The following is a 20,680-nucleotide window of genomic DNA, read 5'->3' as shown; positions in this document are numbered from 1 at the left end:
AACATTTTGAATATGTTGAAACTTTGGAAATCATAATATTCTCCCTCCAAGGCTGGTGTATTTTTTTTATGTCTCTTGTGATTGTTGTTGTGTGTGTGTGTGTTTGTTTCCCTCAACAAATTTTGTGTGGTGTATTTTCTTTGTTACGTGTAGCCATTGGTGCCTTTGGTTCGCTTATTGGTCAGCTAGTGATTCAGCAGATTTCTTGAAACTGCTGGAACCAAACACAAAACAAATCAACTTTCCACTCTTTGTAGATGAGGTGTGTGTGTGTGTGTTGGGGAGTGCATGAAACGTACAGGGTACAAGTTTAAGACAACAGTGCCTTAGTGCCTTATCCTTCACTACTGCTTGCTCAGAATCTGCTGGTCAGCAGGAATGCTTGGGGGCTTCTCAGGTCTTTTCTCATGTGTCTAGTCCTGGGCATGCCTGCAACCTTCTAGGGTCCCTGGAATATGTGGGGGATTTTCAAAGCCTTACTCCCCAGTGCACCTCACTCCCCAGTGTTTTCCTCAGGGTTTTCAGTTTGCCCATTGTTTGCCTCAGTTGTTATCCCTGCCCGAGGTGGCAGTGGCTACTAGACTTACCTTTAAATGTTTGTGACGAATGGCACCTGGTCATTATCTCCATTTAGGTAGAGATCTGAGGTAGGCCAAAGAAAGCAAGCATTTTGAGCCACTCCTTCAGGGAGCCAGCAGGCAGATTAAAGAAACAAACAAATAACCAGTCACAATTCTTTGAAGATGCCATCTCTTCCCTGAGGTTTGGGAAGCCTGTATCCCTTGCACACTGCCATCTTCAAGGCCACTTCCTAGCTGGGATGCAGGGCACAGAGTCAGGGCAAGTTAAAGCAGCTACCTTTTTCTTGATTAAGAGTGTGCCTTTGTTGCTGGAATCCCGTGATTAATTTCCAGGGTTCTTATAAAGTTCATTCTGAGAGTTTTTGGTAGTTCATCTCCTGCTGGAGTCTCCTGGAGTTCCCTTCTTTGCCATTTCCATGTCACAGAGCCCCACTGTTAATCTCTATACTATTACATGTTTATCAGAACTTCTGTTTCACAATGGATGATTTCAACATATTTTCCGTTTATGATATTGTGTGCTTCTCCTGAAATTCAGCCTCTTTCTTTTTCTCTTATGGGTGAGCTCTTTAGAATTCTGAAGTCTATATACATTTTTATTTTTTATTTTTTTTTATTTTTTTATTTTTTTTAAAGATTTTATTTATTTATTTGAGAGAAAGAGAGACAGAGAGCATGAGAGGGAAGAGGGTCAGAGGGAGAAGCAGACTCCCCGCCGAGCAGGGAGCCCGATGCGGGACTCGATCCAGGGACTCCAGGATCATGACCTGAGCCGAAGGCAGTCGCTTAACCAACTGAGCCACCCAGGCGCCCTATATACATTTTTAAATAAATGAATGTATTTATTAATTACTTCTGGATTTGCCTTGGGTTACTAACATGTTTATTATTTTTTATTATGATTAACACATAATTTCTACATATATTATGGTATATAATCACAATTCACTGATTATTACATTGCAGTATGCCTCTTTTGCCTGGCTATATTTTTGGAAGAAGTATTCAGAAGAATATTTTATTATCCTTGAATATTATTTTAATATTGTAGACAACAAGTATTCAAGAACTGACCTTTTTTTTTTTAATTTTTTTATTGTTACGTAATGAATTGACCTTTTTTTTTTAAGGTTTTATTTATTTGAGGGTGCCTGGGTGGCTCAGTTGTTAAGCGTCTGCCTTCAGCTTGGGTCATGATCCCAGGGTCCTGGGATTGAGCCCCGCATCGGGCTCCCTGCTCCACGGGGAAGCCTGCTTCTCCCCCACTTTGTGTTCCCTCTCTCGCTGTGTGTTCCCTCTCTCACTGTGTCTCTCTCTGTCAAATAAATAAAATCTTTAAAAAAAAAAAAAAAGATTTTATTTATTTGAGAGAGAGATTGCAGAGCGAGAGAGAGAGAGCATGAGCAGGGGGAGGTACAGAGGGAGAAGGAGAAGCAGGCTCTCCACTGAGCAGGGACCCCAATGTGGGACTCGATCCCCAGGACCCTGGGATCATAACCTGAGCCAGAGGCAGACGCTTAACCGACTGAGCCACCCAGTCGCCCCTCCAGAATTGACTTTATTATTTTTTTTTTTAAAGATTTTATTTATTTATTTGACAGAGAGAGATATAGTGAGAGCAGGAACACAAGCAGGGGGAGTGGAAGAGGGAGAAGCAGGCTTCCTGCCGAGCAGGGAGCCCGATGTGGGACTCCATCCCAGGACCCTGGGATCATGACCTGAGCCGAAGGCAGACGCTTAACGACTGAGCCACCCAGGCGCCCCAAATATATATATATATTTTTTCAAGTATGATTCATCTCTATCCCTCCTATGAGGTTTTTAGGCTTTGGGGTGCCTGTGGAAAATTCCTGTCTTTCAGGGCACTGGAACTTTTGATCACAGAGCATTTAAATAGGCTTCCCTGAAAATAATTTGAACTACATGTAATCACTCTTTCATTACTGAGGAATCTTACGTTTTTTTGTGTTTCTGAACATTTGCACACCATGGTTGAGAAGCTTGATAACTCTGTTAATTATGAATTCTACTTTTGGTGTAATACTTTTTCTTTTCTTTTCTTTTTTAATCTTTATTTATTTGAGAGGGAAAGGGAGAAGCAGGCCCCCCACTGAGCAGGGAGTCCGACGTGGGGCTTGATCCCAGCATCTTGGGATCATGACCGGAGCCGACGGCAGACGCCTAATGACTGAGCCACCCGGGTGCCCCTGGTGTAATACTTTTTCATATAAAATATCCGTCTTTAAACTCTGGTTAATATGAAGCCTGTCATTATTTATATATTACAGATATCTCTACTAGATGTATGAGCAAAGAATTACCACCAAAAGACAACATTAATAATGGAGAATTATTCCAAACGTTGATTTTGGAAAGACATGTAAGTCATGACTTTGATGACTTTGGTTTGAGGGAAGTCCAGCAAGATGTGAACAAATTTGAGACTCAGTGGCTATATGAAGAAAAAAATTACAAAGGAATGACTACATCCCATTATAAAAATCTCACTTGTAGAGAAGACCAACAACATCACAAATTCTGGAATAATTTCGCTGTAAAGCATAGTGTTTCCATAAGAAATAGTAAATCTCAATATTATAAACATGATATGACGAATAAGGCACTAAAAAACAAGGTAGGCTCTTCAGGAAACAAGTATAGGAACTGTTTGGACAGTAGGCTTGGATTAAGCTTTCATTCACATCTGGCTGAACTGCAAAGATTTCAAACTGAAGAGGAAATTCATGAAAGTAATCAAGTTGAGAAGTCTACCAAAAAGACTTCAGTTTCACTTCAAAAAATTCCTTCTAGTGTCAAAACCAACATTTTTAACAAATATGGGAAGGTTCTTACACATTCTTCATTACAGACACAACACCAAAAAACACCCAAGAGAGAAAAACCTTACAAATGTAAAGAGTGTGGGAAGACTTTTAGCCATTGCTCAACCTTAGCTACTCATCAAAGAATTCATTCTGAGCAGAAACCTTACAAATGTAATGAGTGTGGCAAAGTCTTTAACAGGTTCTCAAACCTCACGAGGCATCAGAGAATCCATACTGGAGAGAAACCATATAAATGTAATGTATGTGGTAAGGATTTTATGATACGTTCACACCTTTGGGGACATGAGCGAATTCATACTGGAGAGAAGCCTTACAAATGTAATGTGTGTGGCAAAGCCTTTTCTGAGTGTTCAAATCTAGTTCAACATAAAAGAATCCATTCTGGAGAGAAACCTTATAAATGTAATCAGTGTGGTAAGGAATTTATCACCCGTTCACACCTTTGGGGTCACGAGAGAACTCACACTGGAGAGAAACCTTACAAATGTAATGAGTGTGGAAAGGCCTTCTCCGGGAGTTCAAATCTTACTCAACATAAGAGAATTCATGCTGGAGAGAAACCATATAAATGTAATGTATGTGACAAGGCCTTTAGTCAGAATTCAAGCCTTACAGTTCATCAGAGAATTCATACTGGGGAGAAGCCTTACAGATGTCATGAATGTGGGAAAGCCTTTAAGCAGTATTCAAGCCTGAGTAGACACCAGAATATACATAGAATGAAGATAAAGATGTAGAAACTGTGGTAAGGCTTTTATTAAATGTTCTCACATTTGGAGTCATGAGGGAATGCATACTGCAAAGAAACTTTACAAAACAATGGCATGGCGTTCGTGCCATGACTTGACCTCAGGAATCACCAAAGATTTCATGTTGGGGAAAACCCTAGAAACACAACGTGTGGTAAATTGCTTAAGTAGGTGGTACACTGTACTGTGCATGAGAGAATTCTTACTAGTGAGAACTAAATCTAGTTCTTGAAGATGAATCAAATCAAATGTCAGACTCTGCGGGAAAATTAAAAGAATGATTTAAAATTCCTGAGACAATGGGTATCAAAGGAGCAGGGGCATCTGTGGAAATGCCCACTTATCTTCAGTTTATACAGTCATTTTATTCATTTAAATTGCGTGATGAGGTTTATTTACTTTATTATTGAATTTGGACCTGTAGTTGGAAATCTGTGAATGATGTTATGTCTTCATCACAGACTTTCCATGTGTTGTCACAGTGGTGTCTGTAATGGAACTTCTTGTTTTGGTCCTAATGTGAATGGTGGTTTTTTTAAATTTTCAAGTCACTTGTTTCTTGCTGATACCTAGGAAGATAGTTAACTTTTGTATTATGACCTTGTATCTTGCAGTCTTGGTATAATTGCACATTAGTATTTTCTCTACCCTACTGTGGCGCATCGTATGAGATAGTTCTGAAGTTCTGGTGACAGGTGTCTTGTTCCTGGCATAAAAACACAGGACTCTCTGTTACCATACTAATACTGATGGAGTCTTGCAGTCATTAAGTTCAACTTGGTCATGGTGCAAATTCTGGACGTATTGTGTTGCAATCAGAGTATCTGGTTTATTAAGGTCTTGGAAGCTTCATGCATCATTGGTATTGGCATATAAAAAAAAAATCTTTGCACATAAATGGAAACTGGTCACAGCCAAAATTATAAATAATATGCCAGTAATCTAAAATATGAGTACAAGTTATGAAAACACCTAAGTGTAGATCTAGATTATTATAAGAACATAGCTATCCAGCTTTTTCAGTATATCATAATGGTTAAATCATGTGCTTTGATACCTCCCCCAGTAACTTTAAGTCCCCAGTCTGCTGCTAAACAAGGATTGGAGATAGTGAAATCACTCAACCCTGTGTGCCTAAGTTCTCCTCCTTAGAATGAAACTAGTAGTAGTCCCATCCCTGATTTTTGAGGAATGAAGACTTTAAGTGCCTTGACAGCAGAAATTCTTACATTGTGAGTGTTCTTTAGAATTCCCCATTCAACTCTTAGAAGGCTCTTAATGAAGCTAAAATTAAATATTTTTTTCTTAAAGATTTTATTTATTTTCGAGAGGGAGAGAGCACGAGAGAGCGGGGAGGAGCAGAGGTAGAAGGAGAAGCAGACTCCCTGCTGAGCAGGGAGCCTGACGTGGAGCTCAGTCCTGGGACCCCACGATCATAACCTGAGCCGAAGGCAGACACTTAACCCAGTGAACCACCCAGGCGCCCCTAAAGTAAATATGTCTTAATGGGAAGTAAGCATAAGTGAAGAATATTGGTTTACACTTGAAATGGTAAATGTAGGCGAAACTTCAGGTTCCCATGCAGCATCTCCCAAAGGAAGAATGCCACTCATTGCGAACCATCAGATGGCCTCCAGGTTTTTGGCAGTAGGAATGGTCTTCTTATCACAGATGCTGATTAGAATCCTGGGGAATTTCTTTCTTCTTCCTTTACCAGTATATCTCCTTTTTGTCATAGGTGAAGGTTAAGGTCCACAGATTTGAGTGTCAAGCACCTGTTTGTAGCCAGCTCCTTAGTCATCATCTTTACAGGAATCTCGAGCACAGTGACAACTTTTGGGTAGGAACATTTCCCTGATTTTGGATGTAAATTTGTTTGCTGGGTCATAGAGTGATACTGCAATATTATGTAACATGTAACTATCTGAGGAACCTGGGTGAAGGGGTGAAGTTTACAAGGACTTTTTCATACAATCTTTGCACATTTTGTGTGTCTGTAATTCAAAATAAAGAGTAACGAAAGGCAACATGATATGCTGTGGCTTTTAGAAAGTTCAGGTGCAGCTCTTTGTTCATATGAGAATAAAGGACATTATAGGTACATCCAGAAATCCTTCTTAAAACTTAAATTCTTAAAACTTGTCACCTCCTTGGTAATTTTCCAGAACACCGTAAATGGGATATGCCTCCACCCCACATAACGTGCGGCTTACTCTGCTTCTAAGAACTGAATCAGCAGCACAGGAGTAGAACCAAAGGATTGGGTGTTTAAAGTGTTTGCTTTATTATGCATTGGTGGATACTTTGTTCTGGAACCACCTCTAATCTTGCATGAAGTGGGCAGATGATCTGAGGAAAGGGGAAGATGAGTCCGGAAGTACCATTGAAATTCTCTTACTGTCTGCATGAACGAAGCTTCCATCTTTCCCTTAAGAACAGGGTCAGAAACTCCTCATTCTGGACAGAGTTCTCGAGACGTGATAAAAGAGGCAGATCTACACAAGGTGAGGTCCTGCCTTGGGGAGGGAAGCTAGCCTCACACAAGACAACCAGCTTTCTGTAGGTCTCTAATATCATGACTGTGCACATAAGCTCTCTGAGCAGCGTCTATGCAGTCCCTGTGTTCTAGGAGGATACTGTGGAGTACTGGTGAATGCCCCAGTCCCTGAAATGAAATACACGCACACAGACATACATTTCCTAAAGTGGCAATGGGAAGCTTCTTTTGTTTCCACACATCATGAGACAAGAATAGGAGTATAAGGATTGGTTCTGGTGTAGTGTGAGGATTATTACTTGAGTTTGGTGGCAGAACTTCTGGGTCCTGACTTTGGAGAAGTTTGACCTTTGTAAGTTTCAGATAGCTCCTTCAGGGTGGTGCCTTCCCTGTAAGGCTCAGTTGCACATTGTGTGGGGACCTTTCTGTGAAATCATATGATTGATGGAAGGCATTGTATATGCATGTGCCTTCCTATACTAGTTACAGGTCATGGGATGTAGTATCCTAATTCAGGTGCTTCTCAGTTTCATCTTGTGAGCATACCACCCCAAAAGCTATTCTCAGTCTCCCACGTCATCCCTCTGCATTCTGCCTTCACCCCTGTAACCTAATCTCCTGTTGTCCTAACCTGGAGGGTTTGCCTGAGGATAAAAGTGAGGTAACATGTCCCCCGCGATTTCTTAGACACAGCTGATTAATCTCTTTTTTCCTATATCCCTTTTCCTCACATGATCGATGCAGTCCCAGGACTGCAGTAGAGCCTGGGGTTGTCATAGGAGAGAGAATTCATAGGGAATGTTAGAAGAAAGAAAGCTTTAGGATAGAGAATAAGAGGACTTTTTAAACAGATGAGGGCCTCCCAAACATGTCAGCCTACAGAAGACCCACAATGGTACCATGCAGTGGCAGTTACAAAACAGGTTTGGTGCACCTGGCTGGCCTGGTAGAGCACGTGAGTCTTGATCTCGGGGTTGGGAGTTTGAGCCCCACGTTGACTGCAGAGTTTACTTTATTATTATTTTTTTTTAATTTATTTATTAGAGAGAGAGAGAAACAGCATGAGAGGGGATAGGGTCAGAGGGAGAAGCAGGCTGCTGAGCCGGGAGCCCGATGTGGGACTCGATCCAAGGACTCCGGGATCATAACCTGAGCCGAAGGCAGTCGCTTAACCAACTGAGCCACCCAGGCGCCCGGGCAGAGTTTACTTTAAAAAAAAAAAAAAAAGAAAGTTTAAAAACGAAAATACAGGCTTGATCAATAGCTTGAATATAGTCCATTTCTTTAGTGAACAGGCGTTTGCCCACCATGGCTTCTGAATGAGTGAACGCAGATGATTATGTCAGCACCGATGATTTGTTTCTGCATCTTACACAAAGATTGGTGCCCTTAATCTCAGTCTGTAGTTTTTCAAGTGGCAGGTCAAATAACTCCAACTTCGGCAGTAGCCCAAGATCCTGGATTCTGACCACTGAGTAAAACAACCACATCAGCTCTCATTTCTGCATGTCCAACAGAGAGGCTAAACATCCAGCCCAGTGAATCCATGAGGTTTTAGCTTTGGTGAATCATCAGTGGACCAGTGTCAGACAATGAGGGGAATCTGGGATCACTGAGGTCCTCACGGTGCCGGGGGCTCTGCTTCAGGCTGCAGATATGACTTATTCCTATAGAGCTGAGATGTTACTGATGCCAGTCAGGATTCATTCTTAAATATACCTTCTCCATTTGACCAGCAAGTCTTTTAGGATCTCTCTGCGTTGGTTGTAGGGTTCAAGTTGCCTCATCGATATGGGAATGTTAACACCAGACAGTCACAAGTCCTGAATGGGTCATGCTTCACTTCTGACAAATGTTCGGTAGCAAGCTAATGGCTGCTTTTCAAAAGCAATTTACCTGTTAGTTATGTCACACCTGAGTTCAGGGGCGCTTGGGTGGCTCAGTTGGTTAAGCATCTGCCTTTGGCTCAGGTCATGATCTCAGGGTCCTGAGATTGAGCCCCGCATCGCATCAGGCTCCCTATTCAGCAGGGAGTCTGCTTCTCCCTCTCCCTCTGCCCCTCCCCCCTGCTCGTGCTGTCTTTCAAATAAATAAAATCTTTAAAAAACAAACCAACCTGAGTCCAAACCCCAAGGGAGCCTTCCAGATGGAGACTGCCTGCCTTTGTCAGAGACTCCAAATGGTGGAATCTGGCACAGTTTTGCATTGTCTCCGATACTCCAGAAGTCTATTAAAGGGCTGGGCCTTTTTGGGTTTTTTTTGATGGTGGTCATGGGCAAGATACAACAGTGTATTTTTCTTTATTGCTAGAATGAGCATTGCACATTGCCCATATAATTCCAATAAACTGTAATTGGAAAAGGACTCTGAATTTGTTATATTTTATCAGCCTTACCTACTGGCAGAGAAGGAATGTCCTAGAAAGGCCTATTGAGACTAATGTCTCTAACTTTCCAACAAACAATTCATCCACATAGGGAAACACTGACAGCAGAGGGTTGAGATAAATGTGCTATATTCTCACCCACACACTGAAGGGAAATGCCTGGGGAGTTTGCTTCACTAACACTGTTCTCCCTGCAGCCCACCCTGAAGAATGTGGATAAATACGGGATCTCATACAGATGGTGATGGTTGTGAAAATTGGCAAAACATTTTGAAAAGTATTGGAAGTATGAATGAAAGCTGAACAGATGTAAGCCTATGACCATGAAATTTACTCTTCCAACAGAAATTTGTACATGTGTCACCAAAGCACAAATTCTAGGAATTTACATAGCAGAGCTATTCACAATAGCCCGAAACTGAAAACCACCCACATGTGCATCAGGAGTGGAAAGGTTAAAGTAATTGTTAGATGTTTATACAATGGAATTCTATTAAACGTTAAGAGTCCACACAATGGAACTAATGCTAGTAAATGACCTACAACATGTGTTAATAAGAATGAGTTCATGAAACCATTTGGAATGTGAAGCCAAATAATAGAAGATTCTATTCTGTATGGGTCCATTTCTATAAAGTGCCGAACAGGCACTTCGAAAAGTGATCTGTGCTGTTAAATGTCACATTACTGTTTACTGTGGTAGATAGTAACTGGGAGGTTTTTTGGGTTGAAAATCTTCTGGGTTTTTTTAACTACAAAATAGAGATGTGTTCACTTTGTGCTATTTTACTGTGCTTTGTACTTAAGACCTATATGTGTATCTTGAAAATTGTTTTTAAATACCTATCACCAATTTTTAAAAATTCAGGAGAAGGTAAGTAGATTAATGTTTTCATGTCCTTTTGTTATTGTGAAGACACTAAATAGTACTGTAATTTGTTTTTAAAAGATGTGCTCTAATTCCTAGGTGAAATATGAAGATATTGAGTGTAAAACCTCCTAAATTAAGGTAAAGTAGAGAATTACTGAAAATTTACACAGAAGATAGAAAAATAAGAAAATAGACCATGGGTAATGAAGAACATGCTATTGCATATTGGTAAATCTAATCCCAACTTACCACTGTTGTATTGAACATAAATTGGTAATAGCTCTTGTTACAACCTAACATTGTTTGACCCTATTCAGTGATTTTTTTTTCACAAGTTAAAACATTAGGATTAAAGTAAAATAATGAAATATAATCTCATGGCATTTCAACCTAGTAAACTGCCAACAGGACTGTATAATAAGATTAATGTAGGTTGTCATTATAATGATTGCAAGTGGTACTATTCTCATATTTATTAATGTACAGTTTTCCAGTACTATTGATGAATAACAGACAATCTAACAACTCAGCGCACGTACACATTCAGACACAGAGACATGTACGTGTGTGTGTGTGTATTGCATCTTGATTTGTGGTCTAACATGTGGTAAATATTTCTGAGTGGCTCTAATCTTAAAAATAGTATTTCTCTATTTTTGTGCCATAGGGTTCAATATAACAAGATTCATTATGTCCAACGAATTCTCTTCAAATTATTGAATCCTTAATATTTTACTGTAGCTTCATTAGGTAAATACAGCGCTAGCTATATTGTAATTTTTGCTGTACTTGAGTAACAACTGTTTTGTCCTTGTGGAAACCCTCCTGCCACAGACTGCACATAAACAAACAGGATTCCTGACTTTCCTTCTGAATGACTGTCCTGAGCTGCTACAGGTTCAGTCAAAAACTCCACTTCCTCCTGACAGACATGAGTGCCCCCAGGTTTCTTTCTTTCCAACATGAGAATTGTCATCTTCACGTGATACAGAAAAGTCTGTCCTCTGCAGTTGCCAAAATCCATGCCACTTTACCCTCACGTTTTGCCTTTTTGTCTCTCACTCACCTGATGTCGTTTAAACAATTAGCCATACATCTTCGTGCTGTCATTTTTCCCGCTGCAGTTTAATCTACAGGAAAATAATACTGTGCTTCTCTCCCTTCATATAATTATCTTTCCAACAACCACCATCTCTATAAGGTTGTAATGTACTAATTTCATACCTTGGCCCCAAATACACCTACTACCTGAACCTGATTTCCATTTTCACTTCACCCCATTCTGTTTCATTTTTCCCAGAGAACATTTTGTTTTTTCAGTTTCTTGAATGGCCATCTCACATACTGTTCCTTTTCCATGGAACTTTACCAGACATTCCATGCTTCGTTAATTTCTGGATAAATACATTACGTCAAACTGGAAGTTCTATGCTCAGAGACATCACCATAATATCCAGGTTGTGTGAGATCCACGTCTTTTTTATTTCATAGACTCGAACTGCTCCACTATAAACATGACTAACAATTATGTAAGGATTTAAATAATAATTACATAGTACTCCATTTACAGTTGTTGTATTTATGGTTTATTATTGGACACAACTTCAGTCCAAGAGCTTTTGTAAGGTGACTGTCATCACTGTAGAGCTCTGTGAAGAGGAGTGAATAAACAATGGATGCTGTGCATGAACATAACTGTGTTTCATTTCTTTTTTTTTTATGTTAAACTCAAGCCCCAGTGTGGGGCTTGAACTTATGACCATGATGAAGAGTTGCATGCTCTACTGAATGAGCTGGCCAGGTGCCCCACTTTACGTTTCTGATGACATCAGGAGATTTAGTTCCTTGTCCAGACAAAACAGAGCCTGGACACACTGGAGCCATGGCTCATGAGAACAAAGAGGCCTACAGTTGGGAAAAATCTGTTGTTCAAGGCAGAGATGTTCACCAGCAACCAACTGGGATTATTAATAAGAACAGTGCAGACTTGGAAGGTGGAAGACGGTATAAAATGATACAAGGGTGCTCCCAAGGACAAGGATTCTTTGGGTGACTGTGGACCCGGGGATGCATCTTGGGGAGAGATTGTTGGTATGAACGTGCCTGACCCACTGCTTGTGCTTATGCAAGATGGAAACCATGGAGCCACTGGCTCACAGCATGACCCCCAAGCAGCAGATATCAGAGAATGATAACAATGTTGCCTGTAGTGATAGTGTGGTTTTGTTATTACCTACCCCAGAACAGTATCCCAAATCCTTTTGCATTGTGATGTTTGCATTGTTCCATTTGCCAGTCACACACACAGGAAAAGAGAGATTTACCAGTATTGGCAGGATCCAGCACAACGAAACAAAGGAGCCAATGCGCCTGGGAGCTTTTACTTTTAAGTTCTGCCCATGTGGAGTTTCTGGGGCTGATTGTGATGGCCTGGAAGATACTCAAGAGGCAGGTGCTGCTGATGGACACACCCGTTCCCACCCTGTGAAGATAGAAAACAAGTTTGCATCTGACATCATCAAGGAAATCTTTCAAATCAAGAGCTGCCACTGTCTGGGGACTCCTTTAGAAAGCAGGGCTAGAGTTGGCTCTAATCAGGTGCTTGAGCATCAAATCTGTGGATCTCACCCTGTGCCCAGTAGAGTAAAGGAGGAGATAATGGTAGAGAAGAGAGAAATTTCCAGTGATTGTGAATCCTGTCTGTGATAAGAAGATTGTTCCGACGGTCACATTCCTGAAGCCATTCTGCCAGCTTACAGTGACTGATAAAATTCTTTTGTCTTCAGAGTCAGAGGATCCTGCATGGGAATATGATGTATGGGCTGCATTTATCATGTCCACTGCAGTTCAATATTCTCCACTTACCATTGGTTCCCCATTAGAAATGATCATAGTTCTGTAATTTTTAGCAGCATCTCTCCCCTTGGTGATGTGTTTGTACATAAGAGGAACAGACACAACAGCCATATCAAAGTGCAGGGTCCTTTAGTGTCATTCAAAGATATTATAAGTTCCTGGACATGTTTATTGTTAATGTTACTAGTCTAAGTTTTTAATACTCTATTAGTAATTATTATTTTTATCACGAGGAAAACTCCCACAAGTAGCAGCACTTCTCACTTTCACTTCCCCAGCTCCTACTTTCCAGTACCTGCGATGGGTCCACATATTGGGACTCTCCCTTTCTCACAATGGGACTCTTTGGGAGCCCATCCACGGTCCCCTTTTCGTACTCCCTTGGAACCAGGTAGGCACACCACCCACCCCAGTGGTGGCTGCATGAACGCTTTCTAGATGTAGCCACTTGGATCCGGGAGAGCTTGCCAGTAGCCACCAAAGCCCCTGGGAATTGGGGACTTGAGTGATCATGATAGCCAGTGTTGGCTGGACCCCCGGGAGGACATGGGGATGCTATGCCTGCCCACACCCAACACCCCTGGGAGCCCTAAGGACTGAGGCTTGGCATTGAGAAAGCTGGCCTGTTTCCTGAGCAACTTAGCTGAAAGCTGAATGTTTTGGGGAAAGGGGGGGGGGTGTCCTGAGGGGGAGGCAGGCTCCTGTGAGGGAGGGAGCATGCTGGGATGGAAAACTGCAGCTCAGTGCCACCAGGGGCGGCCACAGGAGAGCCTTCCAGTCCCAGGCCTTAACTGGCACGTGGTGGCCCCACCAGGGCCTTCTGGAGTCCGGGGTGCTTGGAGGCCTCACAGTCTGCACTTGGAACCTTCCATATAGTTCCTTTCCTACTTTCACTGGGGGCACGGCAGGGTCCAGGTGCTGGGTGGTGGCGTCTGGGTCACACCAGTGGAGTGATGCTTCTTGAAAATCAAGTTGACATTTTTGTCTTCCTGTACTTTCTCGAGGGTGTATTCCTTTGGGGTCTTAGATGGAGCTCTTTTTTTTTTTTTTTTTTTTTTTTTATAAAGATTTTATTTATTTATTTGAGAGAGCGAGAATGAGAGAGAGTACATGAGAGGGGGGAGGGTCAGAGAGAGAAGCAGGCTCCTCGCCGAGCAGGGAGCCCGATGCGGGACTCGATCCGGGACTCCAGGATCATGACCTGAGCCGAAGGCAGTCGCTTAACCAACTGAGCCACCCAGGCGCCGATGGAGCTCTTTTTAACACTTTCTCCCAGGTTAGTATGGATTGATCACTTTTAGGGCAGAGGCTACAGCTTTGGAAAAACCATCTCTTCTTTTTAATCACCCCACCGTCCTTTTTAAGTCCTCTTCCCCCCTTTCACCTTCCTTTGAAATCTTAAGTCTGGAGGAAACAGAGGATAAACCCTCAAAGAAAAGTGGTTTCTTTTCAATGGGCACTCTTCTGCGAGTTTGGGGTGAGGCACTAAGGTCGTGTAGGTGTGCAATGATCGACTGTTGTGGGCCATCAGGTTTCAGGGGTTACCTGTCACCCTGAGGCCATCTGTCTCCAGTTTCCTCTCACCCTTGCACACTTCCACCGTTCTGCCCTTATTGAATTATAGTGCATAGAGTGGAGAGTGAGCAGGAGAACCAGGCTGATATTTTAAATATGTGGCGGTGTTCTTTAGGCAGATTTTTTATTTGCCTTATAAATTAGCATCAGTCTTCCTTTCTTTTTTCTCTCCTCTCCCTGTGAAGACAGAAACTTGAAATTGTTTGGTGCTAGGTGTTTTTTGTTTGTTTTGTTTTACTGTTCTATTGTTTTTAAAATTTAAATTCCAGTTAATATACAGTATAATAAAATTTCAGGTTGTACAATATAGTGATTCAACACTTCCGCGCCTCACCAGGTGCTCACCTGGAAGTGCATTCCTTAATCTCCCTCACCTATTTAGCCCACCTCCCCCCCCCACCTCTCCTCTGGTAACCATCAGTTTGGTCTCAATAGTTAAGAGTCTATTTCCTAGTTTATCTTTTTTCCCTTTGCTTGTTTGTTTTGTTTCTTAAATTCTACATACGTGTGCAATCATATGCCATTTGTCCTTCTCTGACTGGCTTATTTCACTTAGCATTATATTCTCTTGCTCTAACCATGTTGTTACAAATGGCAAGATTTCATTCTTTTTTATGACTGAAAAATATTCCATTGTATACATACACCACAACTCCTTTACCCATTCATCTGTTGATGGACATGGGCTGCTTCCATAATTTGGCCATTGTAAATGATGTTGCAGTAAACGTCAGGGTGCATGTATCCTTTTGAAAATTACTGTTTTTGTATTTTGGAGGTAAATACCCAGCAGTGCAATTAATGGATCATAGGGTTGTTCTATTTTTAACTTTTTGAGAAACCCCCATACTGTTTTTCACAGTGGCTGCACCAGTTTGCATTCCCATCAATGGTGCAAGAGGGTTTCTTTTCTCTCCACATCCTCACCAGCTCTTGTTTTTTTCCTGTGTTTTTGATTTTAGTCACTCTGACAGGCGTGAGGTGATAGCTCATTGTAATTTTGATTTGCATTTCCCTAATGATGAGTGATGTTGAGCATCTTGTCAAGTATCTGCTGGCCATCTGGATGTTGTCTTTGGAGAAATGTCTATTCATGACTTCTGCCCATTTTTTAATTGGATTATTTGTTTTTTGGGTGTTGAGTTGTATCAGTTCTTTATATATTTTGGATACTAACCCTTTATCAGATAAGACATTTGCAGATATCTTCTCCCATTCCATAGGTTGCCTTTTAGTTGTGTTGATTGTTTCCTTCACTGTGCAGAAGCTTTTTATTTTGATATAGTCCCAATAGTTTATTTTTGTTTTTATTTCCCTTAAGAAGCCATATCTAGGAAAATGTTGCTATGGCCAATGTCAGAGAAATCACTGCCTCTCTTCTAGGATTTTTACGGTTTCAGGTCTCACAGTTAGATCATGGATCCATTGTGAGTTTTTGTGTATGGTCTAAGTAAGAGGTCCAATTTCATTCCTTTATGTATAGCTGTCCAGTTTTCCTAACACCATTTGCTGAAGAGACTGTCTTTTTCCCATTGCATATTCTTGCCTCCTTTGTCAAAGATTAATTGACCATATAATTGTGGGTTTATTTTTGGGTTTTCTATTCTGTTCTATTGATCTATGTGTCTGTTTTTGTGCCAGTACCATACGGTTTTGATTCCTACAGTTTTGTAATATAAGTTTAAGTCTGGTATTGTGATACATCCAGTTTTGTTTTTCTCTTTAATTATTTTAATTTTTTGTTTCCCTTCCCCCCCCTCCTTGTTTTTCTTTTTCAAGATTGCTTTGGCTATTCAAGGTCTTTTGTGGTTCCATACAAATTTTAGGATTGTTTGTTCTAGTTCTGTGAAAAATGCTGTTGATAATTTGATAGGGATTGCATTAAATATGTAGATTGCTTTGGGTAGTATAGACATTTTAATATTCTTCCAATGCACGAGCATGGAATGTCTTTCCATTTCATTGTGTTGTCCTTGGTTTCTTTCAGCAGTGTTTTATAGTTTTCAGAGTAGAAGTCTTTCATCTCTTTTGTTAAGTTTATGCCTAGGTATCTTATTATTTTTGGTGCAGTTGTAAATGGGATTGTTTTCTTAATTTCTCTTTCTGTTGCTTCATTACTGGAATATAGAAATGTAACATATTTCTGCACATTGGTTTTATATCCTTCAACGTTATTGAATTTATAAGTTCTAGTAGTTTTTTGGTGGAGTTTTTACAGTTTTTCTATGTATAGTATCACGTTATCTGCAAATAGTGAAAGTTTTACTTCTTCCTTAGTAATGGGAAGACTTTTATTTTTGTTGTTGTTGTCTGATTGCTGTGGCTAGGACTTCCAGTACTATGGTGAATAAGGGTGGTGCGAGTGGACATCCTTGTCGTTTTCCTCACCGTAGGGGAAAAGCTCTGTTTTTCCCCATTGAGTTAGCTACAGGTTTTCCATATAAGTCCTTTTATTATGTTGAGGTATGTTCCCCTTAAACCTACTTTGTTGAGGGTTTTTATGATTGGATATTGTACTTTGTCAAATGCTTTTTCTCCATCTATTGAAATAATCATATGTTTTTTATACTTTTTCTTACTGATGTGATATATCACATTGATTTGTGAATATCGAACCATGCTTGCATCCCAGGAATAAATTCTGCTTGATTGTGGTGAATGATTTTTTAAATGTATTTTTGGATTTGGTTTGCTAGTATTTTGTTGAGGATTTTTGCATCTACGTTCATCAAGGATATTGGGTTGTATTTTTCCTTTTTTTTTTTGTGGTGTATTTATCTGGTTTTGGTATCAGAGTATTGCCTGTGAAGCCATATGGTCCTGGACTTTTGTTTATTGGGAGTGTTTTGATTACTAATTCAGTTTCATTGCTGGTAATTGGTTGCTCAAATTTTCTATTTCTTCCGGCTTCAGTTTTGGTAATTTATAAGTTTCTGGGAACCTATCCATATCTTCTAGGTTGTCTGATTTGTTGGCATATAGTTTCTCATAATATTCTCTTACAATTGTATTTCTGTGGTGTCAGTTGTTATTTCTCCTCTTTCATGTCTGATTTTGTTTATCAGAGTACACTGTTTCTCCTTTTTTTTTTTCTTTTGAGGAGTCCAGCTACAGGTTTATTGATTTTGTTTATCTTTTCAAGGAACCAGCTCCTGGTTTCTTTGTCTATTGTTTTCTTAGTTTTTATTTCATTTATTTCTGCTCTAATCTTTATTATTTACTTCCTTCTGCTGGTTTTGGGTTTTGTCTGTTCTGCTTTTTCTAGCTCCCTCAAGTGTATGTTGTTTGAGATTTTCTTGCTTCTTGAGGTAGGCCTGTATTACTTTCCTATTAGAACTGCTTTTGCTGCATGCCAAATATTTTGGACTATTGTTTTGTTTTTTTTCATTTGTTTTCATGTAAGTTTTGATCTCTTCTTTGATTTCTTGTTTGACTCAGTGATTGTAGCATGTTCCATGTATTTGTGTTCTTTCCAGAATTTTCCTTATGACTGATTTCTAGTTTCATAGCATTGTGGCTGGAAAATGTTGGTAAAAATGGCATATTTCGCATTGGTAGGTTTTCACATTTCACATTCCCATTTGCATCCCTTGTACAGACAGGTGCACTCCTTACTTAGTTAAATTGCTTAAATTCTGGATCCAGCCCTGGCCCCACATTTTGGATCCAGCCTAAGTTCCTGGATCCAGCCGAGGCCCCACATCGACTCCCCACCGATGACGGGGTCCCAGACCACGGAGTCTGGGTGGCCTCTCCAAGGAGCAGCGTCTCTACCTCTAGGACAAAACCGTTTTTAACGAAAACCGTCTCACCTTGAGAAAACGTAAACATGTTAGCTTTCAACACAAGTGGTCCAAACGACTATAGCTCTACCTTAGACTGTTGGAGACATCAACTTAAAATAGGCAGGCAGTACTCCTGTCCCACAGGACGCAACAGAAATTCAAAGGATTGGAAATTCCAAAGAAAGACAGGTCCTAGGGGCGGGCTGGAGGAGACCAGGCCCCCCCCCAGACCCCCGTCCAGCGGTCCTGGCCTCGCCCCTGAAGGTCCAGCCAGGGGGATAGCTGGGGCGCGCCCAGTGCCGGAAACTCTCAGCCCAGCTTCCGCCCGGCCCCGCCCTCCCGTCTCGACGGCTCTTTTCCGTTTCCCTCCCATTACCGGAAGCGCTCCGCCCCAACCCGTCTCCCGGAACTGCGACCCACTTCTGGCCAGTGCGTGTGTCCGGGTCGTTCCCGGAAGCGCTGCACCCACGCCCCGCTCGAGCCCCGCCCTCAGACGGTGAGCGCCCTGGCCAGGCCACGTTTCACAACCCGCCTATTGCCGGGCTCGCTCCCTCAAGCACGCTCCACCCCGTGGTCACTGAATTCTCGCACTGGCCCGAAACTTACCTTACCCCTCCCTTTGCCGGAAGCGCTCCGCTGAGGCCACGCCATAGCGCCGCCCTTCCGTCAGCGCGCACGCGCAGTTTTTTACAGACTTCCGGGCCCTCAAGCGGCTGGGTCGCCTAGAAGGTTACGACCGCTTCGACTGTTTTCGGGCCTTTCTGTTCTGCACGTGAGCGTCTCAGCCCCCAGGCCTACACCCCTGGGGTCTGGGGTCTCCGCGCACATTAGAGTCGCCTCAGCCCCGCCTCCCGCCGCGGTAAGTAGGGTGTCGCGGAGAGACACACGGAGCCCTGCGAGCGGCGCTGCCGGCCCGGGGGTCCCGGTGCGTTCAGGTTCACATTTTTCGGAGTCGGTCCCCGCCTGTGGTCTCCCGGCCCTCGGGCCTTCAGACGCCGCCTGCCGCGTTGTCTCCTTGTTCCACGCCGTCCCTGGGCACCGCTCCCACCCGCGCCGTGGGAGTCCAGGGAGATGGGCGTGTGCGCCTCGCGCCGCAGCCTGGCCCGGCTCGGCCCATAGAGGCGCGGAGTCTCTCCCTGGCCCTGGGATTGCGCAGACCCCGCCGCCCTGCTGAGATCCCCCCGTGCAGCCCCGCATACAGTGAGAGGACCGATGCCCGGGAACGGCACCCTCCTCGGTGCGGGCTTTCGGGCGGAAGATCGCGGGGAGTCACGGAGCAGGTCCCCTCCCCGCCGCGAGGATGGGGGGCCTTGTGGAAGCCGTGCCTGCAGAAGGAAGGCCCGGACAGCGGCCGACGAGGGAGAGAGGGGGAGCAGGAGACAGAGAACGGCGGAGGAAAGATCCGTGAGACGGTCCGTAAAGAGACGGCAAGATAGAGGATGCGGGAGGGACCTGCCAGTGAGGCCGTAAGAGCGGAAGACAGTAACTCAGGAAAGTCGCAAGCGGAGAAAAGAAAAGAGCGAAATGTGGACAAAGGGAGGCGCTCCAGAAGAAGGGGAGCGGAACAGTCGGGGCCCCTGGTTATCAGAAGTGGGGCAACAAGGGCGAGGTACTTTGCGCAGGCAGCGGGGAGAAAATGGTTGTGAGCCTGCGATTGGTAGGGATGACAGCCCAGAGAGACACAGCGGTGCGAGAGCTTAGCCAGAGGGGGCGCCAGTGAGTCGGGGCAGAGGGAACGGAACTGGGAGAGCCCAGGACACAGATGGGGGTGGGGCGGAGAGAGAGGCCGAAATTCACGGAGATCGGAGCAGTCGGAAAGCTTGGGCTGAAAGAGTAAGGGAAGGTGAAATAGGTCTCAGGAGTTCCCCGGAAAGTGTAGGTGTAGGGAAAGGAAGAGAGAAAAGGGGAGTAAGCAAGGGAGACAGGGGAATCACAGGAAAGGAGAAACAGTGGAGAGAATCAGGAAAGAGAAAGACATGAACAAATTAATAGACAGAAATCCTTTCGGGGGAGAAAGAAGGGGAACGCAGATCTGGGTGAGTGGTGGTTAATGGGACATGGGTCTCCATAATGTATTTAAATTTTGCTTGTTTGACAGGTTATGATCCCAGGGTCCTGGGATCGGGTTCCCCATCGGGCTCCTTGCTCATCAGGGAGCTTGCTTCTCCTGCCTCTGCCTGCCTCTGTGCCTACTTGTACTCTCGCTCTCTGTCAAATACATAAATAAAGTCTTAAAAAAAAAAAAACAGCTGGGGGGAATTAAGTTAATATCTATTCCCTGGACCCAGGCATACACACGTGTGTGTGAGTGCGTGTGTATTCTCTTGCATTTTTCTGCCGGGAAGATTTGTCTCTCCATCATTTTTTTTGTTTATTCAATTATTTATTCATGTCAGTATAAACTGGTATATACTAACTTACACTAGGTATTATAATTCAGTATGATACTATTTATTTTGTTGCCCAAATTATTCCAGCTTTGGCCATCAGGAGCCCTTTAAGTTTCTCTTTCATGTGGCTTTGATACGTTCCAG

At 42.7% G+C, this 20,680-nt stretch overlaps 2 pseudogenes; one reads left to right on the top strand and one right to left on the bottom strand.

The window, feature by feature from the left end:
* Positions 1–3,165: 3,165 nt before the first annotated feature.
* The window catches only part of LOC123323244, a 190,387-nt pseudogene continuing 172,872 nt past the window's right edge, over positions 3,166–20,680 (top strand).
* Positions 11,768–14,349, bottom strand: LOC110573642 (annotated as a pseudogene).

Source organism: Neomonachus schauinslandi, chromosome 16 (genome assembly GCF_002201575.2).
Source record: "Neomonachus schauinslandi chromosome 16, ASM220157v2, whole genome shotgun sequence".
In the NCBI taxonomy this organism is placed as follows: Eukaryota; Metazoa; Chordata; class Mammalia; order Carnivora; family Phocidae; genus Neomonachus; species Neomonachus schauinslandi.
The sequence above is the reverse complement of the archived record's forward strand: the minus strand, read 5'-3'. Positions and strand labels throughout refer to the sequence as shown.